General features: G+C 39.9%; 2 non-coding genes across 2 annotated transcripts; both read left to right on the forward strand.

Moving 5' to 3' along the window:
• Window positions 1–4646: 4646 nt before the first annotated feature.
• Window positions 4647–4752, forward strand: LOC141636481 (small nucleolar RNA R71). Its single transcript, XR_012541088.1, has one exon. It is a non-coding gene; the product is annotated as a small nucleolar RNA R71 (small nucleolar RNA).
• Window positions 4753–26211: 21459 nt separating this feature from the next.
• On the forward strand, window positions 26212–26317 carry LOC141636838 (small nucleolar RNA R71). Its single transcript, XR_012541419.1, has one exon. It is a non-coding gene; the product is annotated as a small nucleolar RNA R71 (small nucleolar RNA).
• Window positions 26318–27606: the final 1289 nt, after the last annotated feature.

The following is a 27606-nucleotide window of genomic DNA, read 5'->3' on the forward strand; positions in this document are numbered from 1 at the left end:
ATTCTCCAGATCGAGGAAACCACTCTCGATGTGATCACTTGCAAGTACGACCTGAAAGACACCTTGCATTGAGTGGGAGATAGTAATAGGACAAGAGAATTGGTGACGCACACTTGTCGAGGACAAGTGGGAGATTGTTGGAATATGTGTCCTCCGACAATAATGCGATCACGACTGTTGATCATGATAATCACATGTTTAAGTCTCATTAAAATGAATACAATTGGGAAGTAATATTATTCTTGTCAATGGTCAACATATATCGGTAATGATTGGTGACTAGAGTTTGACATTCTTTGTCGTGTGACGGTGGTGATCGATTGACCCCTAGGTCATACCTAAAGGGCAATACTCTTAATTGATTATTTAATTAATCGTCTAATGTTGCGAGTTAATTAAATTACTTGAAAATTGACGGACGATTTTGGAAGTAAAATTTACGTATCATATTGAAATGTGATTAAATAAGATACTGATCCGAGTAATTGAATTGTATCATTACTCGGATGAAATAATTGTTTAATGTAACAATTAAATTGAATGAATTATTATAAATACAATCAGTTGTGATTTATAAATTGGTAAAATTTTTGGCACAAGTAATTATGAAATTACTAAGTCAATTTTTGTATGTGACGTATTTTTATTAATACGTTGATTTTTAATATGTTAAAAATACATAACAAATATATGTGACATGTGACATGTAACATATAGACAATTGACAAAAATAATATGGAATCCATATTATAGAGTGGGCCGAAAATTAGAAGGATTTAAGCTAATTATAAGTTGTTTGTAATTAGTGGAAAAACACAATGATTAAAAGCAAACCTAGCCATGCAAGCCTATTGTTCATTGTGAAGAACAATTTTTCCATGCATTGGCTCCCCTATATCTCTCCTCTTACACGGTTTTGGGGAAGCAAAATGATCATTGTTTTCTCTATAATTTTATCTAATAATACACTAAGTGTAGTGTATTATTATTCATTCTAATTCACTCATCCAAAATAGAGTTCTAGTGAGAAGAAAAATCCTCTCTTCTTCTCTCTTAAAAACCGAAATATTCAAGAGTTAATAAATATTTTGGTTCAATTTTCTACCTTGATTAATATTATACTAGTATTGTAATATTAATTAAAATTAAGAGGAGCCTTGGGTATAAAGCTTGGGGAGAGATCTTATACTTAGATCTTGTTCATCCATAAAGGAAAAGCTCAAGAACAAGAGAGATAGGTGATCTCTCTTGTGCCCAATATAACCGAAATATTGTATGTAAGGACATGATTTCTCCTCTATTTATATTATTGTTTGCATGCATAAGATCCGTTTTATTTTATGACAAATTTATTTAAACATATATGAGTATGTTAGTATGTATATGAATCTACATTTCCTTCAGTAAGACAAATGAAGCATTGAATCAAAATTATAGTCGAAAATTTCGACCCAAAACGGAAAATCGAAAACCTAATTCCTAATTCACTTCATAAAAGGCAAAATTATTGAAATTGTAATGCAATGAAGTGTAGGAATTACTTACTTGATGATTAGGAACCTACAAATAGCAATTAATCGACAATCAACAAGCAACAAAGACGATTTTGTGATCGAAAAATCGCAAACCTTAATATCCTTAATAGACCATGTAAAATAGCAATAATCAAGGGGAAAATAGAGGGCAATGGACGATTAATTAACAATAAACACAATGTAGGTGGTGGATTTTGCAAATGGGCAAGAAAAATGGAGGAATTAGGGTTTTTTTTTTATCGCAAATATGGAAGGGGGTCGAAATAATGAAGAGGAAATGAAATAACAAAGAAAAAGAAGGAAGTTTAATAAACTCCATGCGTGTCATTTCCAAAATCACTCGATCGAGTGGTTTAAAACTACTCGATCGAGAGCTTCTTGTATGCATCTTCTTGATCGATTAAAAAATTACTCGATCGAGAACTCCCCTTTTCAGCTTTAGTCGATCGAGTAACTGGAAACCATTCGATCGAACAAATTCCACTCGATCGAGTACAAAAAGAACTCGATCGATCTCTTTTCCTCGTGTAAGCTCTTGAATTTGCTATTGTTCCTTTGAATTTGCGTAAAATTCCCCAAACCTGCTTAAAAACACTCGCAAAAATATCCCAAAATACCAAACGTAAACTAACAGTCTATAGTCTCTAATCTACGCTAAAAATGTCTAAATTCTAATTGTCCTAATTAAAAGCAATAAATAAAATTCAACGGCAAATTTAAAAGTTGTTTTTACAATTTGTTACACGAGGAATTTCCCCGCTCATTTCTCAAGGCAATTCAATAGCCCCTCGGAGGGCTCCTGACTGGGGGACGTCATCTCAGCAACATTAATCGTCCTCTTCAATTTCCACGAGCTTGCATTTGAATCATTAGGAGGAGAATAGTTGACGTCCAAGTACGCGCGAACTTTTCTCATCCTTACTCCTTTCACACCGTCTTTAACATCGTCACTCCCACTTTGACTGACATTGATTGCGCAATACCATTTGACAGCTCCTAAATTATTTTCATCTATACCTGCAGCAAGAAAAACAGACGAACTTTCCTCCCTTTTGCTCTCAACCTGAGGCGGAGGGGTCACAATAGTAGCACAATATTCCAAATCCTCGTTTGGAGTGTCAATAGGAGGGTCAATAGAAGAGAGGGCATTGCAAGGCTGAGCTTGCATGGGAGCCCTTCGGAACTTAGACTGATGGAATATCAATTCCTCGTTCCCAACCTGAAAAGTCAATGTCTTGTCCCCGACGTCTATTACTGCACGGGCAGTGAATAAAAATGGCCTCCCTAAAATAATGGGGGTATGGGCATCTTCGGGGATGTCAAGTACAATGAAGTCAACGGGAATAAAGAACCTCCCGATCTTAACAGGTATGTCTTCTATGACACCTAGTGGCCGTGATATGCTACGGTCAGCCATCTGAACAGTCATGTTAGTGCAATTAAACTTGGTCAAACCAAGTCTCATAGCCAGAGACAGCGGTAAGACACTCACGCTAGTGCCAAGTTCGCATAACGCGCTATCAATCAAATGGGTACCAATATGACACGGAATCGAAAAACTACCCGGGTCTGGATATTTGGGAGGTAACTTATTCTGAACTAGGGCCGTCCCCACCTCGGTCAAAGCTATCGTCTCATGGTCGTTAATGTGCCTCTTACGCGATAAAATTTCTTTCATAAATTTAAGGTAAGTGGGTACCTGTATCAGCAGTTCGGCGAATGGCACAGTGACTTGCAAGCTTTTCAGGAGTTCCGCAAATTTGCCGAATTGTTGATTAGCTTTAGTACTTTGCAAAGGCCTCGGGAAGGGCACCGTGATGGGTATCTCGAGTCCCTTGTTCCTCTCTTCCAACATGTCAGTCAGATCAAGCTCTAAATCCTTCAAACGCTTCTTTCCTCTCGAACGAGGTCTTTCAGGCGATATTTCACTTGATCGAGCACTAGCAGGCTCTCGATCGAGCACTAGCAGGCTCTCGATCGAGCACTAGCAGGCTCTCGATCGAGTTGTTCTTTATCTACACTACTCGATCAACCAGAAATACCATTCGATCGAGCTGTTTCTTCAACAAAATCACTCGATCGACCAAAAATTTCATTCGATCGAGTAAATTCTTTTTCTGTTCACTCGATCGAGTGGAAATTTTACTCGATCGAGTCCTTTCTTCAGCACTTTCACTCGATCGACAACAAGAAATTAGTCGATCGAGTACTTTCTTTGTCGTCAGCAACTTTCCTTCGACAGAACACTGTTCATCAGCAGTAATTACCTTCCCCGGGTCTGATTTCGGTCCTTCATATGAATAACCGCTCCTCAAATTGATTAAATTCACCGTCTCATGTGGATTCTTATCGGCTTGTGACGGTAAATGTCCCGGTTTCCTTGTGGATTGGTTCGCGGCTAACTAGGTAACTTGACTTTCAAGTGCCTTGATAGATGCATCTTTTTGTTGATCGCTCAGCTGCCACTGCTTCGTCAAAGACTGCAACATCGTCTTCAAATCGCCTAGCTCACTTACCTCATTAAAAGATGATGCACCTTGATTAGGTGTAGGAAAGGAAGGAGGCTTCTGAAAGCCTTGTTGAGCCTTATGAGGAAGGACATATGGCTGCTGCTGCGGAGGAGGAGGGGTAGGATTGAGCACATTTTTACTTGTCCACCTCAAATTTGGATGGAATGTCTCTTGGTTATTGTAGTAGGAACCCCTTCCTTGCCTGTATTGTTGAAAAGCAAGGACCTGTTCCTTCTCCATAAGACAGCCAACAGCAGTGTGACCGCCGTTGCTCCCACACCTCTCATATGTGACAGTCTCCCCTCTAGTGAGAAAATGGACCGTCTGAGGCTCCCCATCAGAATGAAACTCCAACGTTTCAAATCTATCATTCATGGCTTCCAGCTGAGCCACGACTTGCTTATCGACTGCATAAACTGTTCTAATGCCATCCCTCGGGTTTCCATACTCAGCACAGTGGGTCGCCATCTCTTCAATAAGAGCTCATCCCTTATCATCGTCAGTGTTCTTTTGAAATCTTCTGCTGGATGATGCATCAAGTATGGCTCTGTGATCATCGTATAGCCCATTGTAGAACTGATTGGACAGGAACCACGGATCAAAACCATGGTGAGGAATAGACCTCACTAACCTCTTGAAACGGCACCATGCTTCATAGAAAGTTTCATCAGGTGCGTGCTTGAAAGTGGCGATCTTGGCCCTCAGCTGATTAGTGCGCTGCAGAGGGAAATATCTCTTATAAAAAGCAAGAGCAAGGGTCTCTCAGTCTGTGACCCCCGCGGCCGTGCTGTCCAAATCAGTCAGCCACTCCCTGGCTGAGTCAGCCAAAGAAAAAGGAAACAGAACCTCCTTAATCTTGTCTTCAGTTACCCCCTTTGTGGCGGGGATAGTAGAAAAGTAGTCCGTAAAGACCTCCGTATGCATCCTCGGGTCTTCACCTGCCACACCTCTAAAGATATTCCTCTCCACCAGATTGATATAGGAAGGACGGATGTCAAATGTTTTCCCATCCTCAGTCTGGAGATTGAAACCCTTTGGAATTGATGATGCTTTAGGCTCCGAATGACTAGCAATGTTCGGCATCTTTACTGGTTGGTTTACAGAACTGAAAGTGTCTTCTTCAAAAGATGGATTTTCTTTAAAAAGGAAATGCCGAAGCTCTGGTTCGAAAGTACTCAAGTCTTCCTTTCGTGATTCTCTTTGCAGACGGAGTCTATGCGAAATGATCTCGGCTCGAATCATTTGAAACTAAGTCAAACCTGTCTGACCTAGGCATACACAATACTGAAAAAAAAAAAATAAGAACTGCCTCAAGGAACAAAAAGTCCCTCAGACGGATAAAATAAACGAAACAAAGACAGATAGGGCAATTGCCTCCCCGGCAACGGCGCCAAAATTTGACAGGGTTGTCGTGTACCTATCAAAAATAACTAACTAAACTAACTATATAGCTAGGGAAGTCAGGTCGATCTTCTCAGGGAGGCAAGATATCTGTGAGAGTCCGTCTATTTGGTCACAAATGGGGGGGGGGTGTTTGTAATTTGATTTCCTAAACTAAAAGATTTAAGGCAAGCGAAATAAGGAAAGAGCAATTAAGGCAGAAAAATAGAAGTAAACTATCAAATAGAGAAGGGGCATGTCAGGATTTCAGTTCACTACGGTAGTCCAGTGACTCAACTGTAAACAACTTAGATAAATTACTGCGAGACGGATATGGAAAGGTCCTTCCGGTCCACTTTCTATCCTAAACTTCCACTAAGTTAACTTCCGTTCTCGTCAGGGTAGTCTACTGTTCATAGCAGGTCTATTTACCAATCTTCCGATCCAGTATTAAATTTAACCAGATTAAAAGGGTGACTCAGAAGCGTGCACTCAACTAAGTCGGTAAATACAGTTTTATTGCTATGGGGACAGAGTCTCACAATTAAGTTATCTAACCTGTTCACTACATCGTCACATTTCTACCGTAGATCCCCTAATCCTAACATAAAACAGATTAGCTACTCATGCTATTAATATTGTCAAAACTAATAACGTTGAATGAACTAACAATAAACATAATGAAACGATAATTAAATTGCATAAAAGTAATTAGGGCAGAAAGTAAAAGAAACAAAACAAACAATTAAAATAAATGAAAGAGAGATTAATATTAAGAAAGGAGAAATAGATACAATCGCAAGAATCCGGCGTAAAGGAGAAACCACTTGATCGAGTGATAAAACAGCTCGATGTTTCATCATGCGACAACTAACTATATTTCCTTTATACTCTGAATATAGAACTCTTAGAAGGTGAGAACATATTCCTTCTCAAGAAGGAAAACATGAGTTTTAGCAACGGATCTTGACGTGAAACACCTTATGTCGAGTCTTTTAGCCCTCGACCCGCAATGCAAGATCTCACTCTAGAAAATCTCGTCTCCTCAAAATGCATGCAAAAAGGACGAAAATGGTACGATTCAACTACTTTCACGTTCATTTCTACAAAACGGACAAAACGAACCAATGTAGCCAAATCGGGGGCAAAATGCAAAATAAACAGTACGATAGTACATAGAAATACGTGCTAAAATAGGCTAAAAAGACTATACAAAATGCACGTATCAACTACTGCTAGTCTCTCAGAAAGGATCGCCCGGCATGAAGTTGCTTACTACCGATAAATCTTTAACCAACCAGCACCCATGCCGCGTCTAAGGCAGGATTCACCAAATACCCAAAACTCCCAATTTCAAGGTGAAACGCCTTCGCGACCATTTTGGCAGGCACCCTCAGAAAAATTACCCACACAAAAATTACCCTCCAAGGAACACTCCCTTGAGGTAAAAAAATGGCATTTGAAGAGATAACGAAGACGACAACTACATCGTCCAGGGAAAGGGAAAACAAACTAAAGAAATTTATCACCTTTCTCGGTCTGGGCGCCCCTACCAAAACCCAAATCCTAAAATAAACAATACGTCGGGAATCGATGACCAAGTCGTCCCAGACCTAGATAGCCAACCGAGGTTTCCAGAGAATTCAATCCTTAAGCAACTCCAAAATGCCAAGGTTGAAATATCCATCTGGCAGCTAATCGCAACATCCTTTGTACACCGATAACCTTGGGAAAATTAACAGTGCCTTCCACCTCCTCACTTGATGAAGTGGTAGCCCATATGACTAGGGAAGTCCCTGATCTAAATAACACAATCATCTTCTCCGATGAGAATATCCCTCGCTTTAGAGCCAACCGTAACCTGACACTGTACATCACCGTGCAATGCCTAAAGAAGAACGTGCCCATGGTCTTGGTGGATGACAGATCTGCCGTGAATGTCATTCCTCTTAAGACTGATCACAAGCTATGGATCAAGGAAGATGACCTCGTCCCAACCAATCAATGGGTTCACAACTACGACGGCACTGGTCGCAAGGTCGCGGGTCTCATTACCCTAACCGTCTCAAAAAGCCCCTTGGAGAGACCAGCTAGTTGCCAAGTAGTCGACATTGACGCATCATTCAATATGCTCCTAGAACGCCCTAGGATCCACGCTTCCAAAGTTGCCACTTCTACCCTTTAACAAAAGATTAGGGTCCCCATTAACGGAAAGTCAATTACCATTACCCCATCCCCAATCAAAGTTTTCAGGGAAAAGGGGATAGCCTCTCAGGTCAGTAAGGAAATCAATGATGAAATATGGGGGTTCCAAGCCATGAATGCCCTAACCGACGACCCAACACCTTCCGATTGTGACATGTTCTCAAACCTCACGATCAACCGTATCTTGATGCGCCAGGGGTACTTCCCGGGCATGTTCCTCAACCCGCTGAAAAACGCATTGCCTCCTCTGAAATAGGCCAAGGTCACCCAATATCCCTTTCGGGCTAGGTTACGAACCAACTGATGAAGACATCTGGGAGATGGGGTTCTTCGTGAAGAAGCACAAGAAGCAAGGAGTCATCCTCCACCCATATCACCTAACCCTCAACAGATATTTTGTCCTTGAAACAGAATCTGAACTCGATGATGGTTTTCGTAAGCCAATCTACGATGCCATATCAAAGGCCAGACATTCGGGTATAGAAGTCTTTCAAGACTTCTACTTAATCCATGACAACAATACCACTGCTACACTAATCAAGTCTGAGTCGACCCCTTGCCTAGACAGACAGGCTATAAGATGCCTTTTGGAGAAGACAACATCAAGCACCTCAACCATGAGGAGACAATAGCTATCACCCTCAAGGACAACCAATTCGACCTTACTGCCTTGATCTCTGATTCTAACCTAGAGAAAATTGTCCAAGGCTGGAGGAAGACTTTCAAACGGACTGATCGCTAAGGCTGCATTCTCAATATCACAACCGGAGAAGGCCCCATGTTCAAGGAGGGAGGTGGAGATGAGTCTGTGTCCCAGTCTGATGACAAGTTAGAGTCCAAATCTGTCTTGGGTCCTAACTTTCCTAACACCCCTGTCAAAACTCCTTTTCCACTGGTCTATGATAAGGTGGGGGCTATCCCAGAAATCGTATCCCCATCCACGAAAAAAGTCTCTTTCTCACTATTTTATCACAATCTCGGGGCTTTCACATAAGCTGAGTCAACTATTGTCACCCCTACTCCCACGGAAGGTAACAACCTAGGGTTTGTCCCAGGCGCCACCTTTTCTGCAGTATCGCCTCTGACGACCCACGAGATGTCCGTCCTGTCCGAGCTCTTCGGTCAGATTGACTTAATGAATGCTAAGTTTGTTTACGACTCATCTCATTTTAAGTGTAATGCAATTCTGAACGAACATGAGGAATTTGACTTGAGTGATTACCCACCTCATTCCGCCAAATAACTCGACAAACACGAACCTAGAACACCCATAATTGAGGAGACCGAACCAATTAACTGTTAGGTTCATATACCTATTATTAGACTCTTCTAATAGTGAACTAATTATCATTTTAATATGAGTTCATTAGATCTAGTGCATGCATAACTAAATAAGAAATAAAATGAGAAAAACAATGTTCCTTACATTGTTATATGGCACGAAATAAGGGCATAAATAAGGTCACCTTCTTTATTTTTTCTTGAGCTTAAATGTAATGGATGATCCTCCTTAATCCCAAGTATTGAGATCCTCCTCTAGTTGCACCAAAAACAATACCTTTAAGCTAATATATGAACTAACTAGATTAATATACTAGCAACCCTTAAAATTATTCTAATAATATGTATTACTACTCTAGTAATAATATTTATGATAATATTTGAATGAATATGAACAATTTTGGAGTTTATAAACAAGTTTTAGAGAGATGATGTGAGAGTGAAAGATGAGAATGAATGAATGAATACACATATGAAAATAGAGAACAATTTCTCTATTTGAGAAAGGAGGGTGTCGGATGTGGGAAGGAGGAAGGCCAATGCATGGCCTTCTTGCTTTGTCTTTTTCTCTTTTCAAAATATAGATGTGTAAGGCTAGTATAGAATAGGAATGATTATATCCATTTTATCACATAAAATAAATCATCCACTAACTCCTTCCACCCTCCATTTTTCGGTCCATATGTAAAATGGACTTCCATTTTATTTTATCAATTTGTCACTTGTCACACAATATGTCACATGTAGCATGTAACATGTTATTAATTAATATAATGCATATTTATAAAATAAATATCATTATATACATTAGTTAGATTACATAAAACAAATTGTCTAGTGATTCTTGATCACATAAATAAAATGGGTCATATATAATTATCATTCACAACATATTGTAATTATAATTAACCATTCATTCTTATCTCAATTGTTTCATAAACAATAATCAATTTTAGTAATAAAATTTTTTAATTACTAAAATAAATCTTATTTAATCAAATTACAATAAGATACAAATATTCTTATTAACAAAACAATTGTTCAATTTTAAGGAATTGATCAACTTGTATCGTCATAAAATTAATCAACTTGTTTATTAAGGGAATTGTCCTATAGGTGTGACCTTAAGGGATCAACTGATCACCATCGTCAAACGACAGTAATGTCAAACTCTAGTTAGCTAATCATTACTGATTAATGTTGATCAGTTGACTGTATAAATGAATCATCCCTTACGTATTCTTATTATGAGTTTTGATTATGATTTTAAATCATGTGATCGCACTATTGTTGAGGACACATACTCCAACAATCTCCCACTTGTCCGAGACAAGCGTGCGTCACCAATTCTCTTGTCCTATTACAATCTCCCACTTAATACAAGGTGTCTTGCAGGTCGTACTTGCATTTGATCATATCTTGAGTGGTTTCCTTACCCCGGAGAGTAACTGTCTGACCGGAATTATCTACCGTAGATACCTTCCGAGCGTGACAACGCATTTTCAGTTCACTTCTCCTCGAGTGGCCCTGAGATTTTCAACAACCCTGACATGGGGGTGGACAATTCCTATCGCACTATTCCCTTCGTATAGCCACAGTTCATCGTGACCCAAAATATACTCATTTGACTTCAGTTACAACAGTCCTAGAGTATAAATCAGAGCCAATCAGAAACTTGTGCCAACTTGAGCGAATAGTCTCTAGTCAAAAGAATCGAATCATAAGGATATTATAGTAGCTCTTGCCACGACCAGGCTTTATGAATTTCCGGAACTCTAGAAGCGGTCACTGCCCGGCAGAGTGTCCCATACAGTCTGTCTATGTGATCGACTAGTCATCTCTTATGACCCTGTGGCACTTGAACTTGCCTTCAATCGCATCACACTCTAGTCACTTCGAGACGTCACCTCCTTTAAGTAACGAAGGGCGAATACTATGTTAATCAAGTTCACTTCAATGGGGTTCAATATTGTCCCAACAACCCATTTGGATATAACAAAGCAATAAGTAAATGAGTTTACATAAAGAAACTCAAACGATAAATGCGATTATCATATATAAACCAAAAACAAAGTTTTTCATTTCATATCTTATAATCTAACACAAACTTGGAATGCATTTCAGACCCATAGAAATAACATGTTAGTCATACTTAGCCTGCGATAAAGGCTTGGTTAAAGGATCAGTAATGTTATCATCCGTCCCAACCTTACAAATCGTTATTTCCTTCCTTTCAATGAAATCTCTAATTACATGAAATTTTCAAAGTACGTGTCTAGACTTGTTCATAGAATTGGGCTCTTTAGCTTGAAAGATTGACCCACTATTATCACAGAAGATCGTGATAGGATCCTTGGCGGTAGGAACTATCCTTAGACCCTCCAAAAATTGCCTAATCCACATGGCTTCCTTGGCTGCTTCAGTTGCTGCAATGTACTCAGCCTCCGTTGTGGAATCCGCAATGATCGACTCTTTGAAGCTCCTCCAGCTAACCGCCCCATCATTAATTATGAAAACAAAGCCAGACTAGGATTTTAAATCATCCCTATCAGTTTGAAAGCTCGAGTCAGTGTAACCCTTAACACTTAGCTTGGAATCTCCTCCAAACACCAAGAATGAGTCCTTAGTTCTTCTCATGTACTTAAGGATATTCTTGACGGCTATCTAGTGACTCTCACCTCGTTTGGCTTGATATCTACTTGTCATGCTCAAAGCATATGACACATCGGGACGAGTGCATATTATGGCATACATGATTCATCCCACGGCGGAAGCATAAGCGATCAATTTCATGCGTTCAACATCTTCAGGTTCTGTGGGTGACTGAGACTTGCTCAATGTAACCCCACTACCCACCCATTCGGATAAAACCCCTCTTGGATTTTTCCATGTTGAAACGTCGAAGAACCTTATCAATATAAGACTCCTAACTTAGTGCCAATATCCTCTTAGATCTATCTTTATAGATCCGGATACCCTATATGCGTTGTGCCTCTCCTAAATCTTTCATTTGGAAATGATTCCCTAGCCACCCTTTAACAGAGGTAAGCATTGGTATATCACTGCCAATAAGAAGTATGTCGTCTACATAAAAGATTAGAAAGATGACTTTGCTCCCACTAAACTTCATGTATAAACATGGTTCTTCGACACTCCGAGTGAAACCATTCTCTTTTATAACATGATCAAAACGATGATTCCAACTTCTTGATACTTGCTTAAGACCAGAGATGGATCTCTTAAGTTTGCATACCATGTTAGGATTTTTAGGAATTACAAAACCCTCAGGTTGTGTCATATAATCTTCCTCCTCTAAATACCCATTTAGGAAGGCGGTTTTGACATCCATTTGACATATTTCATAATCATTAAATGCGACAATCGCAAACATAATCCAAATTGATCTAAGCATGGCTACGGGGGCAAAGGTTTCGTCATAGTGTAAACCATGAACTTGGGTGAAACCTTTTGCAACTAGACTCTCTTTATAGACATTATCATGTCCTTCTATACCATTCTTTACTTTAAAGATCCATTTAAATTAAAGGGGTCTCACACCTTTAGGCAAATCAACCAATTCCTATACTTGGTTCTTATGCATAGATTTTATTTCGGATTGCATGGCCTCTTGCCATAAAGTTGAATTTGGACTAGAAATTGCAGCTTTGTAGGTTGCGGGTTCATCACTTTCCAAAAGTAAGACGTCCAATTCGTCATCCAACTCGATGATGCCCACGTATTGATCGGGTTGGCGAATAACCCTACTTGACCTCCTATGTTCGGAAGGAATAATAACTTGATTAGATGATGAAGGAACATATTTTTGCACCTCTTCTTGAGTTTGTGGTTATTGAACTTCGTCAAGTTCAAATTTTCTCCCACTCTGTCTTCTAGAAATGTATTCGAATTCTAGAAAGACAGCTTCATAAGCCACAAACACTTTGTTCTCATGACAATTGTAGAAGTAATACCCACGAGTGTTCTTTGGATAACCTACAAAGTAACACTTGTCAGATTTAGGTGCTAGCTTATCGGTAGACTTGTTCTTTACATAAGCTTCACAACCCCAAATTTTCATATATGACAAGTTTGGGACCATTCCATTCTATATCTCATATGGAGTCTTATCTGCAGCTTTTGTTAGACATTGGTTTAATGATTTCATGGCCGTTAGAATTGCAAAACCCCAAAACAAATCCGGTAGATCCGTTTGACTCATCATAGATCGAAGCATATCTCGTAGGGTTCGATTCTTCCTTTCGTAAACACCATTGAGTTGAGGAGTGCTCGGAGGAGTGAGTTGTGATACAATACCACATTCTTTTAAGTGAGAATTGAATTCATTGCTAAGATATTCTCCACCACGATCGAATCATAGTGCTATAATCTTCTTGTTCAATTGGTTCTCTACTTCCTTTTGAAATTCTTTAAATTTTTTTAAAAGCTTCACTTTTGTATTTGATTAAGTAAACATACCCATATCTATTTAAATCGTTGGTAAAAGTGACAAAGTAGTCATAATTTCCTCTAGCGGTGATACTCATTGGACCACATACATCGGTGTGTATTAGCCCCAACGAATTACTTGCTCGTGTCCCTTTACCACTAAAGGGAGGACGAATCATTTTGCGAAGGAGACAAGATTCGCATATTCCATATGATCGAAAATCAAAGGGTCCAATAATTCCAGTCGACACTAGCCTTTTGATACGTTTCTCATTTATGTGACCTAATCGACAATGCCAAATGTATGATTAATTTGGTTCACTTGTTTTGAGTTTTTGGGTTGTATGTTATAGATGTCTTTGATTGAGTCTAAAATTTCAAGAACATAAATGCCATTAATTGAAGTTCCTTGGCCTATGGTCAAGTTATTCCTTGAGATTTCACAACAATTATTCTTAATAGAAAAAGAAAATCCTTCCATGTCTAACATGGCAACGGAAACGATGTTATTAGATAAAGAAGGTACAAAATAACAATTATGTAAGTACATCTCAAAGCCATTAGCTAAAACAAGTACATAAGTTCCTTTTGAAGTGGCGGCTACCCTAGCTCCATTTCCTAGACGGAGATCTACGTCACCCTTGTTTAGCTTTTCCACGTTTCTAAGCACCTATATATGATTACAAAGGTGAGAACGACAACCGGTATCCAATGCTCACGTTGAGGTGGAAGAATAATTTACATCAATAACAAATATTTCGGAAGAAATATTACCAAGTGAATCGTCAAGTCCATCATTGATATCTCCCAAAAATATGGGGCAATCCCTCACCCAATTGCCCATGCCATGACAATAAAGGCATACATTATTGGCAGTCCCACTAGCCAATAAATCCCTATGGTTTGGTTTAGACCTCTTATTTCTCTCCCTCTTCATGAATTTTTTCTTCTTGATGGCAAGCCCTTTGCGAAAACTCCGTGGTCGGACTCACTTGGAGCTTAATTTTTGGTTACTTGTCGTTAGGAGCACCTAGACCAAAACAATATTAATAACTTCACAAACAACTCTACTATTAGTAAAGAGGCAAGTAAAGGTCGGATCCCAAGGGGTGTCACGATTTGGGTTGAGATAAGAAGATCACTAAACTAAATAGCAATAAAAGTAAACAAGCAAGATGATTAAAATGAGATGTAAACAATTGATTAAAAGCACTAGGGTGTCATGGGGTCATAGGGGATTCATGGAAATTGATGATACAAACATATTCTCAAATTATAAGCAAGCAATTATTATTGTGATGGATCGAGTTGGTTTATATCTTACGATCCTAGGAAGGTTTGGGTCCCGGAGTCGAATCGATTAGATTGTACAACCCCTACAAGTCGACTTAATCCTCCCTACTCAACTATATGCATGGTCTAATGAGACTCGAGTTGGTTTATGTCTTACAAGTCTTATTGAAAAGGTAAGTGATGGGTAAAAAATGCAAGGATTCATAGGCTCGCATTTCATCAAACATAACATGAGCATAAGTTGAGATCACAACAAGCAAGCAAATAAACCATGAAAACATATTAAATTAAGCATGAATCATCCCCCATGATGGTTTCCCCTAATTACCCATTAACCCTAGTTATGGAAACTACTCACTCATTATCAAGTTTAACATGTTAACAAGGTTGTCAATCATATTAACAAAGCAAAACATGATGAATAAATGATGATGATTAACAATAATTAAAAAGGGATTAAGAGAATTATACCTACTAATGATTCCAAAATAAAGCAAAGAATAATAGAAGTACTTGATGAATGATTGGAAGGTTGTCAATCTCCCAATAATAACCCAAATAATCTTCAATTACCCAAAATAAAAGATGAACAAAAGAGAAATTAAGGAAATGAGATTTGTATTATGACTTGATTAGAAGCTTATTACAAGATTAAGAAGAGATTAGAATGATATAAACTACACTAAATATTGAAAAGAAGAACATGCGTCATCTAATTAGACTAATAGGGTATTTATAGTGGGAATTAGGTACACAAATTAGGGTTTACTAAGGGCTTAAATGACGATTAAGTCCTTGAGGAATCGCTCCTCTCAGAAAAGATGCGAGTCTCCTTTTTGCCGGTCTTTCATAAATATGCGCATCTTTCATGGAGGGAAGAAGAGGACGTGTTGGCCTGTAAGAGAATCCGAGCGTCCAAGGGGTCGGGATGGGCGGATTTCGTGGTGGCTGGACGGGCGGATTGGTACGCTGGACGAGCGAATTGGGGCGTGGTTGGACGGGCGTCCCTATGGTAAAGACGCTCAGATTCCTCCAGTTTTGGATAAGCATCTTGCAATGCTGGACGAGCGAATTTCGTCACAGCTTTTTCTTTTGTTCTTTTCTTCCTCTCTTTTTCCAATAATCCTCTGGGATTTAGTCGGGGATGCAAGGATTTCTTCATCATTGCCCATCTACTATAATATGTACAAAGGCCTTCTAGTCTTGTCTTCTCTTTGATGCTTGGTCATTAGATTCGATCAATTTAGCTCTATTTTGCCATGAAAATGCAAGGTTTGCACTCCTCTCCTACCAAGGAAACAAAACCTCAAAGAATATGCAAAAAAAAGGACTAAAGATAGTAAATGACCCAAATATGCACTAAAAAGCATAGGAACGAGGCTAATTTGGGGACTAAATGTGCTCAAATAATGGTCACATCACTCCCACTAGCTTTCTCATCTCTCCTTGCTTCCAAAGACAATGATCCCATGGAATTAGTGAGGTTGTCTTCACAAGACTTATTCACTAAGTTGCTTGTTATGATAGGAGGTGAGGAAGTAGTAATGAAGTTAAGAGTACCATTGGAACCAATGCCAAAATGAATTTTTCTAGTCGTATCAAGATTGTTTAGAGAGCAAATTTCGTCGAACGATTCGTGACATGATTCAATAGTAATCGGTGTTAAGGAGTTGGATGAATCCATTGCAGAAAAAGATAACTACAAAATGGATATAAAGGAAATTAATTAACATTTATCGTTATAATACTCGTAAAAATTAATACAAGTATTGCATTCATATAGTGACCTCTACCCAACTATAATGAATTACTCCGAGAACCAAAATTCATATTAACTTAGATGTGAGCCTACGGGCCCTCTACATCTTTACTAATATAACTTAGTGGGTTAACCTTCTTAACCGATTCTACAATTAGAACCACTAGTAGAAAAACCCCTTATAGTGGCCGTCATAAATGACCATTTTGTGGCGGTTTTTAAAAATTTTAGGTGCGCCGTATATCACGGGGTTGTTTAGACTTTGCGGTGGTTGTACAACCGCCACTATAGCTTACCTACAATGGCGGGTTTTAAACAAGACCGCCATTATAGGCTTATATAAAACGACGGTTGTTAGACAAAAACCGTCACTATAACTCATCTAAAGTGGCAGTTATTGTTTGAAAACCGATAAATAGGTATTTTAATAATAAATTTGCACCACAACCCGCCACTACATGTTTTCTATAACGTCGGTTGTTGTTAAAGAACCGACACTAAGAGTAATTATCACGTCGGTTGTTATTAAAGAACCGCCACTAAAGATGAACTAATAGTGGCGTTTCATACTTAAGAACCGCCGCTATAGACAATATTTTTTTTAAAAAAAATTATTTGCTACCAAAATTTTTGATAGAAATATCTATAGATTTGACAAGCTAACTAGCGAATAAACAAACAATGCATACAAAAGAATGTCAACCAATGAACTTGCATATCATCCGACATAACAATAATGCCTATTATCCAAAATTATACAACCAAGTGTATAAATAATCACATACACGTCTTAGTTAATAAACTAATCAACATTTTATGTTCTCTAAACATTTAATATCCCACAAGTCTTTAACATCTTTCATCTCAACAAGTAACATTGCTGAATCTGTAATAATACATTTAGTAAACAGATAGTTAGAAAAACAAGTTGTGGGAAAACAAGTAGTGTAGCTTATTTTCCCCATTTTGTATACTAGTGTATTAAGACTTTGACAGAGTTACTTCCTTAATTAATACTAGTACAAGTATACTAGTGTGTTTCTTAGCTTCGAGTAGTGTAACTTATTATTCCATTTAGTAAATGTTCAAGTCATACGTTATTTTATATCAAGATAACAATATTTGACATCGTCTTACACTATATCAGCAGCAATTTACACAAGTTAAAGAATGAAGGAATTTGTATACGAATGAACTACATCCTTGCTTGAGAATTATCATATAAGGGACAAAAGGAGGATCACTTTTTCGCACCACATGAAAGTAGTCAACCTGCACACAAAATGTGACAGGGCTGTCGTATACCTATCAAAAATAACTAACTAAACTAACTATATAGCTAGGGAAGTCAGGTCGATCTCCACAGGGATGCAAGATATCTGTAAAAGGTTCGTCTATTCGGTCACAAGTGGGGGTTTGTAAATTTGGTTTTCTAAACTAATTAGGCTTTAAGGGAAGAGTAATAAATAAGAGCAATAAAGGCAAAAAATAAGAATAAGGTGATCAATAAAGAGGGGACATGTCGGGATTTCGGTTCACTACGGCAGTATAACGACTCAATTGTAAATAGCTTAGATAAATTACTGTGAGAGGGATATGGAACGGTCCTTCCGGTCCACTTTCTATCCTAGATTTCCACTAACTTAACTTTCGTCCTCGTCAGGGTAGTCTATTGTTCATAGCAGGTCTATTTAGTCCAATCTTCCGATCAAAGATTAAATTTAACCAGATTAAAGGGTAACTTAGAAGCGTGCACTCAACTAAGTTGGTGATACAGTTAAATTGCCATGGGGACAGAGTCTCACAAATAATTCATCTAACCTATTCGCTACATCGTCACAATTCTACCGTAGATCCCATAATCCCAACATGAATTAAATTAGCTACTCATATTATTAATATTGTCAAGACTAATAATTATAAATGAACTAATGGCAAACATATTGAAATAATAATTAAATCGCATAAAAGAGATTAGGGCAGAAATTATAGGCAACAAAACAAGTAACTAAAACAAATGAATGAAAGATTAAGATTAAGGAAGAGAAAGAGATTACAATCGCTAGAATTCTGGCGTAAAGAACACTAGATCAAAGCTAAATAACCCCGAAAGTAAAAGTTACAGTAATAGTTTTTGGGAAAAGAGAAAAAGAATAGAGTGGCGTTCAAGAGTAGTGTCAAATGATAGATGAAAGATACATCCTAATGACCTAATTATTATGCGTTTAAATAGAAATTAGCGAAGTTCATAAAATAAAATAGGTAACACAGACTAATTAAGGCCCGTCAGATACCAAACCACTCGATCGAACAGTTTGAAACAGCTCGACCGAGTACTTCTTCAAGCCATCCACTCGATCGAGTTGAAATACTGCTCGATCGAGTAACCTCTATTTCCAGCATTGTTGATCGAGTAAAATAGACTGCTCGATCGACCACCTTAGCCAATAAAACCACTTGATCGACTAATAAATGTCCTCGATCGAGTGTTCTTCCTCTGAAACAGCTCCAAATCGTAGCCGACTGCTTCGTAGACCATTCCTTCACGCATCCCAATGCAATATCCCACTCTGAAAATCCTGTCTCCTCAAAATGCATGCAAAATAGGACGAAAATGGTACGATTCCACTACTTTTACGTTCATTCCTGCAAAATAGAATAGAGGAACCAAAGTAGCCAATTCGGGGCAAAATTCAATATAAACAGTACAAAAGTATATGGAAATACGTGCAAAAATAGACTAAAAAGACTATACAAAATGCACGTATCAAATCTCCCCAAACCGATCATTTACTCGTCCTCGAGTAAACTAAATGCAAACTAATTGAACGGAAATGAAAACTCAGAGCAAGCTTAACTTGTCTACTTGAACCAATTTAATGCAACAAAAATCAACCGTTACAGCTACAGTAGTCAATACGCAAACGAGTTATGAGTTGTTAAGAAATACGCAATCGGACTCTCACGTGGTCACTGTTCTCTTATGAAGCAAAGGGTGAATTATATGTGAATGAGAGAAAGAGAAACAGTCACTCACCTAAACTGCGACCTACATAGCATGCATGCAAAAAAAATGAAAGACGATTCAAGTAATAATGCACACAATCCAACTAATAATGTTCGTCACAGCCGAGGGCTTACAAATGATATGGGAATAGTGAGGTTGAGGTGAGAAAAGGCAAAACAATTTATGGAAATGTGGAGGTAAAATCGCCAAGCTAGTTCCTAAACAGGACCACATAAGACCGTCCGAATCTCAACTGACTGAAAAATAAAGCTCAAGTGCCCTTCATTTGGCACACAACTCACCATCCAGTTACACTATCTCCTCAAAAATATATGAATAAGAACGGAGGAGTGATACGGTCACAAACTTCCCTTTTTTAATACCGTCTTAATGAATAAAATAAAACAAATTAAAAACTGTTTCAATTTTTTTGTTTTCTTTTTTTCCTGGTTTTCACACGTCTGACTCTTTTTTTTTTTTTAATTTTTTTTTCATTCTCATATTCCTTTTCTTCATCCTCCACGAACTCCAATAATATACACACAGGCCAAACCGCAGACGGAAAATCATACCGCAAAAGACATACTAAACTAGCTTGACTAGGCAGGCTCAGTTTTGGATGTAGCTAATGGGTCAAAAAGGCAAGATTTGGCTTAAGTGGAGCTAAATGGGTGAAAAATATAAGAAAAGAGAAAAATTTGCAAGCACCTCCCTGCATGTGACACCGACCACAAACCCGAATGTATGCATTTGATAAGAAATCGAATGTCAAAAAAGTGTAAAAATGATGAACATGCTATGCAAACTCTCAATTCTTATATAAACCGGTCATGAATGTCACCAGTTATAAGGCTCTAAAATTCAGAAATTGTAAAGTAGGTTGCCAATTTATCAGGTTAAGTCTAAACAGTCAGCTATATTCGAACAAAAACACGTAGATTATGGGTAAGACTCAGCTAATAATCGTCAATAAAAGTGCAAGGCTTAAGTGAAATGACAAGTTAAAGTGCAATATCATCACGGAAATCAACCGTTCCGACTCAACCTATATCCAAAAATAAACGTGAATATTTTATTAATTTTTTGTTTTTTTGAATTTTAATGGAATAAATAAATACAAATGCAAGCTGAAAATATAAACGTGAATCCAAAAAAAATGCAAATGCAGACTCAAAAGGATGCATTACCCTCGCCAAACCAAAACGGACAACACCCTCGTTGTCCTCCAGCCTACACCAGCAGATATATACAGGGGAACGGGAATATACAACCAAGAAATGAATAATAATAAAATAAAAAGGGGACAAAAGAAATAAAAGAGCGAGAATAAACATACAATACACGAACTTCCCCAAACCAGCCTGAAAACTGGGGAAGTGAGTAGACTAGCAGCTACTCGTCAGCCTCCTCTGTCACGTCCTCCACCGTCACAGTGTAGTCCGGGTCCGCCTCCTACTCTCTCCTCCTCCTCTGCTCCTCCGGAGCCCTCGCTGCGGCACCACTGGGTCCTCGTCCTCCTCCTCCTCACTAGCAGACTCCGGGTACCCCTCAGCTGGGTACCGGTAGAAGGAAGGGTGTGGCCAACCCTTTGGGATCGGATGGTGTCGCCTCATGTGATACTCGTACAAAGGGAACAAAGTGAGAGCTATGTCCCTCTCCATACGAGCTTGTCTCTCTGCCATCTCAAGCAACAAACTGTCACGGCGCCCTTGGTTCATGACCGCAGACGCCTCAAAGGGTGGAGGACAAACAAAATTAGCCGGAAGAACCGGTTGTGCCTGGTCGGGCGCATGAGTAGGAGTTGGAGTAGGGATCGGGGTAGGTGTGGTCGTGGAAGTCTGGCCACCCGTAGGAGGTGTGGATCTCTCTCCAGTCTCAGGTGTACGCCACTTCGTAGAAGCGGCTAAAGTAGGAGGTGGTAGGATCGATAGGTGGTACTCGGGTAAGGGTGGTGGTCGGACGCCCTATGCAACAGTGGGCAAAGGGGTGAGACGAGGTAAGGTGCTACAAGGAAGGTCTACGGACAAGGAACTATCTATTTTCCAGGTCCGATAATCTGAAGTCAGCCAGGTCTGAGAGTGCATAGAAGCTAAGCTCAAGTACCTATCTGCATCTATATACTGTAGGTCACGAGGCAAGGCGGGGAAGAGAGAATGGGCAAGAAAGGTGGCTATGCCACCGTAGACGATGGTGCCCGTGGTCTTCACTCCCTGAGTCTGGAAGTACTGGGCGGTCAAATAGGCAATGTTGAAGGCAAAGGGGCCTTCGCTGTCGATGTTCAGGTAACCGCCCGAAATGTAAAGTCCGGTGTTAGTGATGTTGTTTGGCTCCTTTCGGCCAAAAATGGTACTTCCCATCAGTCGGAGGAAGTAACGAGTAGGGGGAAGATGGACGTGAGCGAGCTTTCACTCGGGAAAGGTGGTATGGTCCAAGGTTCAGCAAAGCTGACGGAGGACCTTCCTAGGGGCGGTAGTGACACCCCTGAAGGAAAGGCCGAGTCTAGTGCCAAAGTCCTCCAATGTCATAGAAAAAGTCTGGTTAAACAACCGGAAGGACACAGAAAGACTAGTAGGGGTAGTATCGTGTGCCCCGGAGGAGAAGGTGAAGGAGCTGAAGAACTCAAGCCTCAGCTCCCTAAAGGTATGGCCACTCATAGTAATAAGTCCATTCATCCCCGTGCCCCTCAAAAGCTCACACACCGGTTCATAAAAACCAAGCCTCTCAAGTGACGTACGACATAGAAAACGGGTAGGGAGAAACTCACAGTCAACTAAATGGAAAAATCTGGTGCGATGAACACCGTTAACGAAAATTACCTAGGGGTAGTCGGGGTGCGAGTCGAGGGAGTCGTCCCCTCAGATGGTAACACGGCCAGCAGCAGGTGTAGCTCGTGCACGACCCCGGTCTCTAGAACCTGAAGTAGAAGCCCGTCCTCCGACGGGAAGAGGAACTAGAGCCTCCCGGTAAGCAGCTGTGACTGCGGGTGACCACACAGCAGGGGTGGTCACCGTACCTGAAGTACTAGTTGAGGCTGCTACAGAAGAAGCAGTAGAGACCGCCACAAAGGAAGAAGGGCTAGCAGCAGTGCTAGTGGCTGTGGCTGTACCGGTGGCTGAAACGGGGCTAGCAGCAGTACTAGCAGCAACAAAGACAGTACCAGCAGCACTAACAAGGAAAATAGGAGTAGAGGATGTCGTACTAGCATGTGCGAAGGCGGTGGTGGCAGCAGGGACCACCGTCTCAGACAAGGACGGACTAACAGTCGAACTGGTAGAAGGCATAGAACTAGAATCCATCCTAGTCAAATAGGGTAGGGGAAACGATAATTAAATTACAGCGAAACAGCAGAAAATTCCCCAAAGACAGTCGATAATTTCGACGAAACAGCCCATAACTCCCAAATTTTTCCTCAAAAACTCGAATAAAACAAATGATTAGTGATAGGGTAAGGGGGATAAGCATCAATTGAAACAAATTAAGCATAAACAGGAGGAAAAACTCAATTTCAATCGAAAAATTCGACTGGCAGAAACCCTAATCACAAATTTCCACATAAAATTCGAAATAAACATGTAAATGGCGATGAGCTAAGGGAATTAATCATCAAGTAAGGCAGGTTAGGCATAAAATCACAAAAATAGTCGAAAAATTCGACCAAAATTGACTACCTGAAACCCTAATTCCCAATGTACTTCAAAAAGGCAAAATTAATGCAATAAAAAGATAATGGAGTAAGGGAATACTTACTTGATGATGAGAAACCTACAAATTAAGCATATAATTGACAATCAACGAAGCAAATTAGTCAATTTTTCGACTAAAAATCGCAAACCCTAAAACCCCAAATTGACCGTCCAATTCAACGAAAATCAAAAGGTAAGTAGAGGGCAAATGTCGAGTAATTAGCAAGGAATAAATTGTAGGTGTTGGATTTGGTAATGGGTAAGATTAATGGAGGTGTTTGGGAGGGTTTTATCGCAAATAATGACGGGCAAGTGAAAAATGAAGAAGGAAATGAAATAATAAAAGAAAGAAGGGAGTTTAAGAGAGTTCATGCGTGTCATTTGCAAATTCACTCGATCGAGTGATTTTAAACAACTCGATCGAGAGCTCTTGTATGCAAATCACTTGATCGAGTACAAATATACTCGATCGAGTACTCCCTTATTTGGCCTTTCTCGATCGAGCACTCTGGAACCATTCGATCGAGCATAATTCACTCGATCTAGTACAAAAAGTACTCGATCGTGTTCTTTCCTCGTATCAGCCCTTGAAATTGCGTATAATCTCCCCAAACCTTCATTAAAACAATTGCAAACATATCCCAATATACCAAATATAAAAAGTAACAGTCTATAGTCCTCTAAACTATACTAAAAATGTCTAAATTCTAATTTTTCTAATAAAGTGCAATAAATAAATCCAACGGAAATTAAAAATAGTTTTTACAATTTGTTAGACAGGGCATTCCCCCTCACTTCTCAAAACAATTCAGTAGCCCCACGGAGGGCTTCTGACAGGAGGACGTCACTTCAGTAACATTAACCGTCCTCTTCATTCTCCACGAGCTTGTACTTGAATCATTAGGAGGAGAATAGTTGACGTCCACATACGCGCGAAATTTTCTCGTCCTTATTCCTTTCTCACCAGCTTTAACCATATCATCACAACTTTGACAGATATTAATTGCACAATGACCATTGACAATTCCTGCATTATTTTCATCTGTACCTGCAGCAGAGGAAAACAGACGAATTCTTCTCCTTTTCGCTCTCAATATGAGGCGGAGGGGTCACAATAGCAGCACAAGATTCCAAATTTCCATCTGGAGTGTCAATATGGGAGTCAGTAGAGGTAAGGGCATTGCAGGGCTGAGCTTTCATGGGAGCCCTTCGGGACATAGACTGATGGAATATTAATTCCGCGTCCTCAACCTGAAAAGTCAATGTCTTGCCCCCGACGTCAAACACTGCGCGAGCAGTGAATAAAAATTGCCTCCCTAAAATGATAGGGGTGTGAGTATCCTCGGGGATGTCAAGTACAACGAAATCAACGAGAATAAAGAACCTCCCGATCTTAACAGGTATGTCCTCAATGACACCTAACGCCCGTGATATACTACGGTCGGCCATCTGTACAGTCATGTTCGTGCAATTAAAGTTAGTCAAACCAAGTCTCTTGGCAAGAGACATGGGTAAGACTCTTACGCTAGCGCCAAGATCGCATAACGCGTTATCAATAAAGTAGGTACCTATATAACACGGAATTGAGAAACTACCCGGGTCTGACTGTTTGGGAGGTAACTTATTCTGAACTAGGTTAGTCCCTACTTCGGTCAAAGCTACCGTCTCATGATCATTAATGTGCCTCTTACGCGATAAAATTTCTTTCATAAATTTAAGGTAAGAGGGTACCCGTGTCAGCAATTCGGCGAACGGAACGGTGACTTGCAAGCTTTTCAGGAGTACGAGAAATTTACGAAACTGTTGATTAGCCTTCGTGTTCTGTAGTCGCCTCGGGAAGGGCACCGTGATAGGTATTTTGAGCCCTTTGTTCCTTTCTTCCAATGTGTCGGCTGGATCAAGCTCTATATCCTTCGATCGAGACTTCTTACCCGTCGATCGAGGTCTTTCAGGAGAGATTTCACTCGATCGGGCACTAGCAGGCTCTCGATCGAGGTCTTATTTATCAGCATCATTCGATCGAGCAAAAATATCATTCGATCGAGTAGAATCATCGGTGAAATCACTCAATCGAGCTATTTGGGCTTCTTGATCAAGCTGTTCTTTTTCCAGTTAACTCGATCAAGTAAAAGTTCCACTCGATCGAGTCCTTTCTTCATAAATTTTCCTCGATCGACCCCCAGAAACTAGTCGATCGAGCACTTTCTTCGTTGTCAGCTCGTTTTCATCAACAGTAACCTGTTCATCAGCAGTATTAGCCTTCCTCGGGTCTGATTTCAACAGCTCGGGTCCCTCGTATGTACGATCGCTTCTCAGATTAATTAAATTCACCGTCTCATGTGGATTCTTATCAGCTTGTGACGGCAAATGACCCTGCTTTCTCGTGGACTGGTTCGCGGCTAACTGGGCAACTTGAGTTTCAACTGACTTGATGGACGCATCTTTTTGTTGATCACTTAGCGGCCACTGCTTTGTCAAAGACTGCCACATCATGTTCAACGCAGATAGCTCACTTACCCCACCAGAAGATGATGCACCTTGATTGGGAGGAGGGAAGGAAGGAGGCTTTTGAAAACGTCCTTAAGCCTTATGAGAAGGGGCATATGGATGCTGCTGCTGCGATGGAGGAGTGGGATTGAGCACATTTTAACTTGTCCACCTCAGGTTGGGGTGGACTGCCCCTTGGTTATTATAATAGGAACCCCCTCCTTACCTGTATTGTTGAAAAGCAAGGATCTGTTCCTTCTCTGTAAGCAGTCAATAGGAGTATGACCGTCGTTGCTCCCACACCTCTCATATGTGACGGTGTCTTGTCTAGTAAGCAAATGAACCGTCTGAGGTTCCCCAGCAGATTGCAAATCCAATCTATCAAAACGGGCATTCATGGCTTCCAGCTAAGCCACGACTGCCTTATCAACCGCGTGAACCATTTTGAATACCGTCCCGTGGGTTCCCATACTCAGCACAACGGGTCGCCATCTCCTCAATAATGGCCCATCCCTTATCATCATCAGTATTCTTTTGAAATCTTTCGTTGGATGATGCTTCAAGTATAGCTCCGTGGTCATCGTACAGCCCATTGTAGAACTGATTGGACAAAAACCACGGTTCAAAACCATGGTGACGAAGAGACCTCACCAACCTCTTAAACCAACACCAAGCTTCATAGAAAGTCTCATCAGGTGCCTGCTTGAAACTAGTAATCTTTGTCCTCAGCTGATTAGTGCGCTGCGGAGGGAAATATCTCTTATAAAAAGCAAGAGCAAGGGTCTCCCAGTCTGTGATCCTTGTGGCCGTACGGTCCAAGTCAGTCAGCCACTCCCTGGCTGAGTCAGTCAAAGAAAAAGGAAACAACACCTCCTTAATCTTGTCTTGAGTTACCCCCTTTGTGGCGGGGATAGTAGAACCGTAGTCCGTAAAGACCTCCATATGCTTCCTCGGGTCTTCACCTGCCACACCTCTAAAGAGATTTCTCTCAACCAGATTGATATAAGAAGGACGGATGTCAAAAGTATTCCCATCCTCAATCTCGAGATTGAAACCCTTGGGAATAGATGATGCTTTCGGCTCCGAATGACTTGTGATATTCGGCATCTTTACTGGATGGTTTACAGAACTGAGATTGTCTTCTACTAAAGACGGGTCTTCTGTAAATAGGAAATGCTGAAGCTCGGGTTCGAAAGTACTCAAGTCTTCCTTTCGTGATTCTCTTTTCAGACGGAGTCTATGCCTGAACAGTCTCTCTGGCTCAGAATCAGCTAAAACTAATTCCAACCTGTTTAACCTGGGCATATACAACACTGAAAGAAAATAAATAAGAACTTTCTTAAGGAATAAGAATACCCTAAGACGGATAAAATAAACGAAACAAAAATGGATAGGGCAATTGCCTCCCCAGCAACGGCGCCAAAATTTGGCAGGGCTGTCGTATACCTATCAAAAATAACTAACTAAACTAACTATATAACTAGGGAAGTCAGGTCGATCTCTACAAGGAGGCAAGATATCTGTAAAAGGCTCGTCTATTCGGTCACAAGTGGGGGTTTGTAAATTTGGTTTTCTAAACTAATTAGGCTTTAAGGGAAGAGTAATAAATAAGAGCAATAAAGGCAAAAAATAAGAATAAGGTGATCAATAAAGAGGGGACATGTCGGGATTTCGGTTCACTACGGCAGTCTAGCGACTCAACTGTAAATAGCTTAGATAAATTACTGTGAGACGGATATGGAAAGGTCCTTCCGATCCACTTTCTATCCTAGATTCCACTAACTTAACTTCCGTCCTCGTCAGGTTAGTCTACTGTTCATAGCAGGTCTATTTAGTCCAATCTTCCGATCCAGGATGAAATTTAACCAGATTAAAGGGTAACTTAGAAGCGTGCACTCAACTAAGTCGGTGATACAGTTAAATTGCCATGGGGACAGAGTCTCACTAATAATTCATCTAACCTATTCGCTACATCGTCACAATTCTACCGTAGATCCCCGAATCCCAACATGAATTAAAT

This window comes from Silene latifolia, chromosome Y (assembly GCF_048544455.1).
Source record: "Silene latifolia isolate original U9 population chromosome Y, ASM4854445v1, whole genome shotgun sequence".
NCBI classification, from domain to species: Eukaryota; Viridiplantae; Streptophyta; class Magnoliopsida; order Caryophyllales; family Caryophyllaceae; genus Silene; species Silene latifolia.